This window comes from Equus asinus, chromosome 11 (assembly GCF_041296235.1).
Source record: "Equus asinus isolate D_3611 breed Donkey chromosome 11, EquAss-T2T_v2, whole genome shotgun sequence".
Classification (NCBI taxonomy): domain Eukaryota; kingdom Metazoa; phylum Chordata; class Mammalia; order Perissodactyla; family Equidae; genus Equus; species Equus asinus.
Genome location: NC_091800.1, coordinates 8,243,841 through 8,256,837, shown reverse-complemented (window position 1 = coordinate 8,256,837; position 12,997 = coordinate 8,243,841).

The window sequence follows — 12,997 nt, the reverse complement described above, 5'->3', positions numbered from 1 at the left end:
GCAATATACTCACTCTTCTCGAGACAGAAAATTCTGACTTTAAGATTCTGTCATACTCCCAAATTTATAATATAATAAAGTGAAATGAGACAATTATGCCAAAATAAGGAGCCATGACATGGTTGACTTTGAAATCTGCTAAACGTTTTACCAGGTTGAAGAAAAAAATGAAAATTCCCACATCCTTCTCCCTCTACCCTCCTTCCTTTTCCTGCCTCTGTCGCCTCCTCCCCTGGGTCCTGGCTGTGGCTGAGTATGTAGGAAGCAGTTACATTAGGAAGCCAGCCAGGGAAAGTTCATAAGCTGGGTCCCTTGAGCACTTTCTCCAGGCCCCATCATTACTTTCAGACGGTCAGGTCTTCCGGAAAGATGAATGAAAGTGGGAAATGCTCAGAGCTGGGGGCTTCCTCTGAGCTCCCATTTGGATGCAAAACGTAGTTCATTGCCCGTCAGACAGAAGCTGCTGATAATGGTGCATGCCTTCAGGCTGAGGGGCGCCGGCTGGGCAGGCAGTGGAGGGTTGTGGTCCCTGTTGTCCCACTTCAGCTCTCACTCCTTCCTGGGAACGGTGTGAAAAGGAAAACGAGCCCAGGTTTCTAAAAGATCTATTTTGCCTCTGAATAAGGGCAGCTTCCGGTTTTGTGAGACCAGAACTTTATATAGCTTGGGGGACCCTCTTTAGGAGAAGAATACGAAACTACAAATGCAAAATTAGGTTCAAAAGCAAATATTTATTTAGAATGAGTAAAGAAATCACAAAAAATCACTAGTATATGAAAGCAAATTCTGAAAATCATCCAGAGGCTTGTACGGGGCAATGCAGCCGCAACTTCACCAGCTTGGGGAAGCGCCTCTCTGTGCACGTGACCTGCTGTGAACCCAAGAGAAATATTCCTTCTCAGCCAAATCTGCCAGGCCGTCCTCCTACTGCCTGGAGGGCGAGAATTAAAAACAGGAAAAAAGAGAGGTTTGGTTTCTCCATTTGAGCGGGGTGGAGACTATTTAAAATGCTAATACATCTCTCATTAAAAAAGGGTGGGGATATTTTTAATTTGTTCATCTTTACAGCCCTCCATGTTTTTATGATTAGAATATTCTAAAACGAAGGGACACGTGTTTTTCACCTTCGGTGGTGTGCAGGGCTGACACAGCGTGGGCCTCTACCTGAAAGGGGAGGCCGCGGAAGGCTCAGAAAACCTGCCTCAGGGCTCCCCGGCCTCATCCGTGGTCTCCTCCCGCCTTTCTCATGCTCCTCACAGAATCTGCGGCTACACACAAGAAACACCTGGTTGGTTCTTAAAAAAAAACACCCACGTTCGACCTTGAGATTTTGACTGAGTTCGTCTAAGTGGGAAGGAAGGAAACCCCCAGGGCTTGGAAGCTATTGGTACTGGCATCCATCCAGAGATTGTGAATAAACTGGCCTTAAACAGCGGTTCTCCAGGCGCTGTTCTTAGACTAGCAGCAGAAGCATCACCTGGGAAGTTGTTAGAAACGTCAGTTCTTGAGCTCCACCTAACTCGCTAACTCAGAAACTCTGGAGACAAGGCCCAGCGGGCACCAGGCAGATTCCAGTGCATGCGTGTTTGAGAACCGCCGGCCTAGCGTTTGTGCTGGATACTGGGATTTTTACAGCTCCCAGGTGATTTTACTGTGCGAGAAGGTCACGGAGCACTCATCTTTCCTTCTACACAGAAGCATTTCATTTAATTAATAATTCAGTACATAACACATGGATACGAGTTACTTTTTATTCTTTCAAAGAGCATGGCTGCTCAGTAGTAAATCCATTGTCATTAATGAGCCAGGCAATAAATCTTAGGTATAGATGGGCGGAAACAGCAGTTGCCTGGCCCAGTGTTGTATTTTAATCTGAACGTATTATTCAAGTGTGTGATGCTTCATGCGAGATCGGTGAGCCGAGGAGTCGAAAGAAAGATATTTTGGATTCTCAAGATCTGGCAGTAGTGCTCTTTTATTTAGAGAATAGTGTGGAATAGCATGGGGACAGGGCCCATGGGCAGGCAGAGCCGCTGCTGCTGCTGGCATGGGGACAGGGCCCATGGGCAGGCAGAGCCGCTGCTGCTGCCCCCGAGTTGAGGGTTAGGCTAGTTTTATAAGGCATGGGTATGTGAGTCATCTCTTTACAAGACAAAGGAAAGAACATGAAAAAAAGTTAAAATGGTATCAGTGCAGGTGAGGTCTGGTCATTGGGTGATCCCATGACTTTTAGACAAGAATCAAATCAGATTAAGTAAAGGTTAGAAAGGTTAGAAGCCACCACCCTAAATCGGTTACGTGAGATTGCCAGACAGCAACCAACTTAAGTTCTTGCCTTCCCCATTAAGAGTTTCTAGGGACAAGGTCATCTCTCTTCTTCTTCCTGGTACAGAGAGGGAGGCACCTTTTACAGATAGAGATTTACCTTACAAATGTAAATGTGTCCCAACAAGGGCAAGTTCCATTCCCCAGAGCCTCCCTCCCTCTCCTAGTTTATCAAAAGCAATCAGCCCCAAACAATCCCGATGCCAAAGAGACATATCCTGGGGTGGCCAATTTCAGGTCCCTACAAGGTCATCCCCCCTTCCTTCACAAATGCAAATATCTCTCCAAGGGCAAGAAAATTCCAGTCCTCAGAGCCTGCTTCTCATCTGCAGGTTTTTAAAATTAACCAGCCTAAAATCCTCATCAATGCTCTATTGTCTAATCTGTTAAGATCAAGTGTTAAAATATGAAAGTACTCGTTAGCTATGTCTACTGCCTGGTGAGTGCCAGCACTAGTACTTTCAGAAATGTTTATAAGGCTATTCTCCCAGGGAGACAGTGCTGATCAATGAATTAATTGCCCTGAGAATTTCCACCTGTGACCTTGTTATTCCTTTAACCTTGATTAAACCTCAAGGTTTAATACCTATTTAAGTCAGCCAAATTTTAAAACATGAATTTTAAAACATGAATCTTTCCAGCATTATGAATTCTTTACCAAATTTACTATTAACATTGTGTGTTGTCCCCCAGCATGGTCTCAACTTCATAAACTACTTTTCTGGGTTCCAGTGGCAAATTTCAGATTCAAGATTGAGACATTCCTAGAGCTTCTCCCCTCTACTGGTGGTGGGAAGCTGACGTTAGGGACCATGAGACCACTGTTTGAGCTGCTCAGACCAGGCCCAGCCACAGCCCCATATAAAGAGGCATGAGCCACATAGCCTCTCGGGCCAGGCTGCATCCTCCAGGACAGCAGGTCCCATCTGGGATATGGTGCCACATCAGAATCTCTGGGAGAATTTAAAAAGCGCACACTGATGTCCGGCCACCCACAGAGCAGTTGTGGCCCCAGAAATCGGTATGTTTAAAAGGGTCCCTAATTGGTTCTCTAATACTGCCAGATTTGCAAACTGCTCCGATGCCGTGCCCTCGCCACACCTTGCCACTTTCCCTGCCTCAGTCACTGGCGTGGCCGATGTGGCCAATGTGTCCCGGTCCGGCAGAAGTCTCGATTTCTGTCACCAGAATGTTCACTGTACATTAGCGCTCTTAACAGATTCCTCTGTCTTTGCTCTTTCAGATGGGTATGAATTTTCTCAAACAGAACAATCTGTGATTTCTCAGGAAGAAATAGTCCGTTCTTATGACATGATTAAAGCAAAAGCAGTAGGGGTTTCTGCACTTCCGAGGCCAGCTATGAGTGAGGCTTGGATTGCTGTGTCCTGTACCTGTCCTTCCCTGAGACTGCCGGAACGAGCCACACTCCTCAACACCCATTTCTGTGGCTCTGGACAGTCGATTTGTTATTTATTTATCTACTGAGTTATTTATTTAAATACTGAGTTATTTATCTACAGTCCTCAGGTACAAATAATGGGAGAATCCTATTTGCTTTTGTTAATTTGTCTTCAATGTTTTACCTCATTTATTTGCTTTTCTGTGGCTGTGAGGTAATTTATCAGTTCACTCTGAAGTATAAAATTAAAACATTGTTTCACCAAAATTTAAACTTTGGTACAAGTTGTTTTGGGAAAAAAAGTAAAGGATGTCATGTTGCATAATAAGCCTATCTCTTGCTTAATTGAAAAGGGGTCACGCAAAAACTTTGTATTTTGAAAATTCACAGATTAAAGGCACAAGGCAGCATATAAAACATTTTTCTAAGTAGGATGTCGTGTCACTTTGAGTCACATCTTATCTCTGTGAAATTTGTACAGTATTCTTGCTTTCAGTGAACTCACAAAATGATTGTAGCATCCACTGATCTTGGGCCTCAAAATCAGGTGTGCAAGAATTACCATATCTCATTATTCCCTATAAAGCAATTTAATCTCCCTTGTGAGTCCACCATGCAACAGGACTAGTAGAAAATTCAACCTCGATCACTCTTGTGGCTCTGTCTCAGGCTTGCACCAACTTTCCAGGGTTTCAGACAGTGCAAAGCACTGGGGCACCTCCATTCTTCTGTCATCAGCCCACACGGGTCCCCACTAAGACCCATGGTTTCTTTTGGTCTGGCCACTTTGTGAGGCTTCTCTGCCAGGTATGAGGAACTGAAATCTTTGGGGAGGCTGGAAATCCCCACACCCATGATCAAACATCCCCAGCACAACCATTCCTCTCCTGAACACAGTGTCCTCCCAGTGCACCTTGGAGGAACAAGGAGATGTCTTTCAAATTCTTGTCTAGTCCAGGCTAGAGCCCACTTTCTCAAACCATATTCTACGTAGTGAGTTTTTAGAAGCAAAGACCAAGAATTCTTGAACGCTACCTCTATTTTCTGTCCGATGACTCCTCTGAAGAAATGAACTAAAAAGCCTGGTTCATGTCTGAATGGAAATAAGGCAACAAGGAAAACAATGGGAGAAAAACCCAATTAATATCTTAACAGTTGGGGCCGGCCCCATGGCTGAGTGGTTAAGTTCGCATGCTCTGCTTTGGTGGCCCCAAGTTTCACTGGTTTGGATCCTGGGTGTGGAGACGGCATCGCTCATCAGGCCATGCTGAGGCGGCATCCCACACAGCACAGCCAGAGGCACTCACAACTAGAATATACAACTATGTACTGGGGGGCTTTGGGGAGAAAAAGAAGAAGAAAAAAACCCCAACAAGATTGGCAACAGATGTTAGCTCAGGTGCCAATCTTTAAAAAAAAAGAGAGAGAAAAATCTTAAAATCAGCCAGAAGGTGTAACTTCATTACAAAGTTAATGAAGGAAAAGCAAATTGATAATGACTACTGATTTCTCAGAAAATCCAAAAGATAATTTCCCGAAATAAAAAAACAAACAAACTGTCAACCTAAATTCTACAGCTAGTGAAAATATCCTGCAAGATGAAGGGGGAAGACAAGCCATTTTCAGAAAAAAATTGAGAGATTTTATTACTAACAAACCTGATCATGTTAAAGGAAATTATTTAGGCAGAAGGAACATGATAAGAGAGAGAAAATCTGATCTACACAAAGGAATAAAGAGCTCAAAAAATGGTAATTCTGCAATAAGTATAAAAGAATCTTATTTTCTCATTTTAAAAATTTCCGTCTTTCTACTTAAAGCAAAATTGATACAAATGAGTTATAGGGTTTATAACATATGTAGAAGTACAATATATGTTGACAATAGCACAAAGTAAAGAAGGGGAAAAAATGAAAGTGTACTATTATACGGTTTTTATACTATATGTTACATGGTATAATACAATTTAAAAGTAGGCTTTGGTAAATGAAAGATACATACTATACATCCTAGAATAACCACTAAAAACTTAACCAAAATGGTATGTCTAGTAAACCAGTAGATGAGATAAAATAGAATACCAAAAATAATCAAAAAGAATGCAGGAAAAATAGAAAATAAATAGAAGAAATGAAAAATCAAAAGAAAGCTGGTAGAGGGGCTGGCCCTGTGGCCGAGTGGTTAGGTTCGCGCACTCCAATAAAGGCGGCCCAGTGTTTCGTTGGTTTGAATCCTGGGCGCGGACATGGCACTGCTCATCAGGCCACGCTGAGGCAGCGTCCCCCATGCCACAACTAGGTGGACCCACAACGAAGAATATACAACTATGTAACGGCGGGGGGCTTTGGGGAGAAAAAGGGAAAAAAAAAAAAAGAAAGCTGGTAGATTTAACCCCAACTATACTGATAAATACATTAAACATAAATGGTTTAAATATTCCAAATAAAAGTCAGAGATTGCCAGAATTCAAAAAGGAAGATCCAAATATATGCTGGTGACAAGAAATGCACTTTATTTATTTATTTATTTTATTTTATTTTTTTGTGGGGAAGACTAGCCCTGAGCTAACATCTGTTGCCAATCTTCCTCTTTTTGCTTGAGGAAGATTGTCGCTGAGCTAACATCTGTGCTAGTCTTCCTCTGTTTTATGTGGGATGCGTCCAAAGCATGGCTTCATGAGTGGTGCTAAGTCCGCACCTGGGCACCTGGGATCTGAACCTGCAAACCCCAGGCTTACAAATCAGAACGTGAGAACTTAACCACTATGCCACCAGCCACTCCATAAATGCACTTTATATATAAATACACATGATGAAAAAGTTCCAGAGATCTGTTGCACAATATGAATATACTTAACACTGCTGAACTGCACACTTAAAAATAGTTAAGATGGTAATTTCATGTTACATGGGGTTTTTTTTACCCCAATAAAAAATACATATAAGTATACTCATAGTTTAAAAGGATGGAAAAGCAGATAAACCATGCGACACTAATAACAGAAAAGGTGGGTTGCCTATATTAATATCAGAAAAATTAGAATTTAGGTGAACTAATACTATTGGAGATAACAAAGTGCATTTCATAATGATAAGAGGGTCAGTATATCAAGAAGATATAGCAATCCTAAGTGTATATGCACATAATTACAAACCTTCAAATCAGATTTACATAAATTAAAAATTGATAGAACTTAAAGAAGGAATAGACAAATCCACAATTATAGTTGGCGATTTCAACATTCCTCTCTTAGTAATTGATAGGATAAGTAGACAGAAATAAGTAAGGATATAGAGGACTTGAACAGCACCTTTCAGCTAAGTTAATCTAATTGATATTTATAGAACACTGCTCACACCAACCAGACATATTTTTTTCAATTGCACATGGAATAATCACCAATACATGAATACCTTGGAGGCATTGTGAGTTCGGTTACAAACCATCACAATAAAATGAATATTGAACTAAAGAGTCACGTGAATTTTTTGGATTCCCAGTACATATAAAAGTTATGTTTATGCTATACTGTAGTCTATTAAGTGTGCAATAGCATTATGTTTAAAAACAACGTACATACCTTAATTTAAAAAGAGTTTATTGAAAAAAACCACTGACATTGACCAAGGAGTGACATCAGCAACATGGTGGCATGAGCTCACCCAGGACTCTCTCCCCTCCAAAATACAACCAAAAAGACCAACTGCTTTCCAACCAAAAAATAAATCCTAATAACAGAAATCGTCAGAGACCCACAGCAGCCAAACGACGGAGGGCGGAGAGGCTGGAGCTGCCCTTTGAGAAGCTGGAACAGGGTAAGAGAGAACTTTGCCCCCTCCCCCTAGAGACTGGGATTGCTGCTGCGGGTGCAGGAAGGAGCAGGGGAGAGATTGCGTGTCTGAGGATCATCCAGGACTACCACTGCCCATGCAGTGGAAACCCTCTAATGGGGGAAAGCTATCGTGTCGGGGAACCCCAGCAAGCCTGCCTGGGAGACCAGAAAGCGAGAGCTGATCCAATCCAGGTCAGCGCGCAAGAGAAAGTGACCCTCCTCCCACAACCTGCACTGTGCGCCACCATCATGGCTGAAGGCGGAAGGCTCAGAACATGCGGCTCTCGATCCCCATCTAGTGGCAACAGGCTGTAACTGCAACCTAATAATAGCATCATGTGCAAAAACCACACCTCTAACATCCAGCAATTTATAAAAGCTCCAGACCAGAAGGAAAACAATAAAAACACAGAATTAAGTCCTGAGGACTTGGAAAGAGGTAAACTAAGTGAAAATGAGTTCAGAACAGCTATCATCAAAATACTCAATGAGGTAAAGGGAAATATAGAGAAACAAGTCAACGAGTTCTGGAGTTACGTCACAAAAGAAATTGAAACTATAGAGAGGAATCAATCAGAAATACTAGACATGAAAAATACAATGGATCAGATAAAACAGAATATGGATTCCTTGAATGCCCGTGTAGACACCATAGAGGAGCAAATTAGCATAATTGAAGATAGATAGGCTGAATGGTACCAGACAGAGGAAGAAAGAAAACTAAGAATTAAAAAAACTGAAGAAAATCTCCGAGAAATAGCAGACTCAGTGAGAAAATCCAACTTAAGAATTACTGGAATCCCTGTGGGTGTGGAAAAGGAAAATGCAGCAGAAAGTGTGCTCAATGAAATAATAGAAGAGAACTTCCCAAGTCTAGGGATTGAGAGAGAAATGTGTGTGGAGGAAGCTTTCAGATCTCCTAGATTTGTCAATGTAAAAAGACCTACTGCAAGGCATATAGTAGCAAAAATGGCAAAAATGAATGACAAAGAAAGAATACTCAGGGTAGCAAGGCAGAAGAAAATAGCCTACAAAGGAACCCCTATCAGACATTCAGTGGATTTCTCTACAGAAACCTTACAAGCTAGGAGAGATTGGAGTGACATATTCAAAGCTTTAAAGGATAAAAATCTTCAGCCAAGAATACTCTATCCAGCAAAAATATCCTTCAGATATGAGGGAGAAATTAAATCTTTTCCAGACAAACAAAAGCTAAGGGACTTCATAGCCACAAGAAATCCTCAAGAAGGCTCTCATACGTGAAAAAAGAAAAGGGAGAAAGTGGTCACAAAACACAGAGTAGGGAGACAAATAGATAGAATCAGAATAGCATAGCAAATATTCAACTATAGCATTAGGATAAAGGGAAGTAATCACCAAAGCAAAGACAATCTTATCACTCTAACCACAAACTCACAACACAAGTTGGAATAAGAGATGAAAATAATAATTTAGGAGGTGAGGAGTAAAGGGACTGAAACAGTCTAGGCTAAGTAAGTAAGAGACTGCCAGAAAATGGACTATGTTATACATGAGATTCTGAATACAAAGTTCAGGGTAGCCACTAAACTAAAAAACAGAACAGAGACATAAAACATAAACAAGGAAAAATCTAAGAAACCCAGCATAAGAAATTGCAGAAGTCAATGGGTAGGCTAAAACACACAGGACGAGAAACAAAGGAAACACAGGAAAACCAGAAAACGAGCAACAGAATGACAGCATTAAGCCCTCATGCATCAATACTCACCCTCAATGTACACGGATTGAACTCTCCAATAAAAAGACACAGAGTGGCAAAATAGATTAAAGAACAGGATCCAATAATTTGTTGCCTCCGGGAAACACACCTCACCTCCAAGGACAAACAGCCTCAGAGTGAAGGGGTGGAAGGCAATCCTCCAAGCTAATAGCAAACAAAAGAAAGCACATGTTGCAATACTTATATCAGACAAAACAGACTTCAAGATAAGGCAGGTAAAGAGAGACATAGAGGGGCAACATATAATGATCAAAGGGACACTACATCAAGAAGAAATAATGGTTATAAATATCTATGCACCCAACACAGGAGCACCAAAGTTCATGAAGCAACAGTTAACAAACCTAAAAGAAGATATCAAAAATAACACAATAATAGTAGGGGACCTCAACACCCCACTCACATCAATGGACAGATCATCCAGACAGAAAATCAACAAAGAAACAGTGGAGCTAAACAAAAAGCTAAAACAATTGGACCTATAGACATATATAGAACACTCCATCCAAAAACAGCAGAATACACATTCTTCTCAAGCACACATGGAACATTCTCAAGGATAGACCATATGGTGGGAAACAAGCAAGCCTCTACAAATTTAAAAAAATTGAAATAATAACAAGCATCTTCTCTGATCATAATGCTATAAAGCTAGAAATTAATTACAAGAAAAAAGCTGTGAAAGGCACAAGGATGTGGAGACTAAACAATATGCTATTGAACAAGCAATGGACCATTGAAGAAATTAAAGAAGAAATCAAAAAGTGTCTGGAGACAAATGAAAATGATAACAGGCCATACCAACTCATATGGGATACAGCAAAAGCTGTATTAAGAGGAAAATTCATCGCAATACAGGCACATCTTAACAAACAAAAAAAATCCCAAATAAGCAATCTTAAACTACCCCTAACTGGACTAGAGAAAGAAGAACAAACAAAGCCCAAAGTCAGCAGAAGGAGGGAAATAATAAAAATCAGAGCAGAAATAAATGCTATTGAAACAAAAAAGGAAGTAGGAAGGATCAATGAAACGACGAGCTGGTCCTTTGAGAAGATACATAAAATTGACAAACCCCTAGCCAGACTTACAAAGAAAAAAAGAGAGAAAGCTCAAATAAACAAAATCAGAAATGAAAGAGGAGAAATAACAACAGACTCCACAGAAATACAACAGATTATAAGAGAATATTACAAAAAACTATATGCCAGGGGCTGGCCCCATGGCCGAGTGGTTGAGTTCACGTGCTCCGCTGCAGGCGGCCCAGTGTTTCGTTGGTTCGAATCCTGGGCACGGACATCACACTGCTCATCAAACCACGCTGAGGCAGCGTCCCACATGCCACAACTAGAAGGACCCACAATGAAGAATATACAACTATGTACTGGGGGGCTTTGGGGAGAAAAAGGAAAAAAATAAAATCTTTAAAAAAAAAACAAACAAAAACTATATGCCAGCAAAATGGATAACCTAGTGGAAATGGATAAATTCTTGGACTCCTACAATCTCCCAAAGCTGAGCCAAGAATAAGCGGACAATTTGAACAGACCAATCACCAGGAAAGAGATTGAAACAGCAATCAAAAGCATCCCAAAGAATAAAACCCCAGGAACAGATGGCTTTCCTGTGGAAGTCTACCAAACTTTCAGAGAGGATTTAATACCTATCCCTTTCAAGCTATTCCAAAAAATTAGGGAGGATGGAACACTTCCTAATACATTCTACGAGGCCAACATCACACTGATACCAAAGCCTGACAAAGACAGCATGAAAAAGGAGAACTACAGGCCAATATCGCTGATGAACATAGATGCAAAAATTCTCAAGAAAATTTTGGCAACCCAAATTCAGCAATTCATCAAAAGGATAATACATCATGATCAGGTGGGATTCATACCTGGGACACAGGGATGGTTCAACACCTGCAAATCAGTCAACGTGATACACCACATCAACACACTGAGGAATAAAAACCACATGATCATCTCAATAGATGCAGAGAAAGCATTTGACAAGATCCAACAGCCATTTATGATAAAAACTCTGAACAAAAGGGGGATAGAAGGGAACCACCTCAACATAATAAAGGCCACATATGACAAACCCACAGCCAACATCATACACAATGGGCAAAAACGGAGCACCATCCCCCTGAAAACAGGAATGAGACAAGGATGCCCTCTATCCCCACTCTTATTTAACGTAGTACTGGAGGTTATGGCCAAAGCAATTAGGCAAGAGAAAGGAATAAAAGGAATCCAAATAGGGATGGAAGAAGTGAAACTCTCACTGTTTGCAGATGACATGATCTTATATATAGAAAACCTCAAAGAATCCATTGGAAAACTTTTAGAAGTAATCAACAACTACAGCAAAGTTGCAGGGTATAAAATCAATTTACCTAAATCAGTAGCATTTCTATACTCTAATAACGAACTAACAGAAAAAGAACTCAAGAACACAATACCATTCACAATCACAACAAAAGGAATAAAATACCTCATGGTGAATTTAACTAAGGAAGTGAAAGACCTATATAACGAAACTTACAAGGCTTTTCTGAAAGAATTGGATGATGATATAAAGAGATGGAAAGACGTTCCATGTACATGGATTGGAAGAATAAACATAGTTAAAATGTCCATTCTACCTAAATCAATCTACAGATTCAACACCATCCCAATCAGAATCCCAATGACATTCTTTACAGAAATAGAACAAAGAATCCTAAAATTCATATGGGGCAACAAAAGACCCCAAATTGCTAAAGCAATCCTGAGAAAAAAGAACAAAGCTGGAGGCATCACAATCCCTGACTTCAAAACATACTACAAAGCTACAGTAATCAAAACAGCATGGTACTGGTACGAAAACAGGTGCACAGATCAATGGAACAGATTTGAAAGCCTAGAAATAAAACCACACATGTATGGACAGCTAATCTTCGACAAAGGAGCTGAGGGCATATAATGGAGAAAAGAAAGTCTTTTCAACAAATGGTGCTGGGAAAACTGGACAGCCACATGTAAAAGAATGAAAATTGACCAATTCTTTTCACCATTCACCAAAATAAACTCAAAATGGATTAAAGACCTAAAGCTGAGACCTGAAACCATAAGGCTTCTAGAAGAAAATGTAGGCAGTACACTCTTTGACATCAGTATTAAAAGGATCTTTTCGGACACCATGTCTTCTCAGACAAGGGAAACAATAGAAAGAATAAACAAATGGGACTTCATCAGACTAAAGAGCTTCTTCAAGGCAAAGGAAAACAGGATTAAAACCAAAAAAACAACCCACTAACTGGGAAAAAATATTTGCAAGTCATATATCTGACAAAGGCTTAATATCCATAATATATAAAGAACTCACACAACTCAACAACAAAAAATCAAACAACCCAATCAAAAAATGGGCAGGAGACCTGAACAGACATTTCTCCAAAGAAGATATACGGATGGCCAATAGGCACATGAAAAGATGTTCATCATTGCTGTGCATTAGGGAAATGCAAATCAAAACTACACTAAGATATCACCTTACACCCATTAGAATGACAAAAATAACCAAAACAAATAGTAACAAATGTTGGAGAGGTTGTGGAGAAAGAGGAACCCTCATACACTGCTGGTGGGAATGCAAACTGGTGCAGCCACTATGGAAAACAGTATGGAGATTT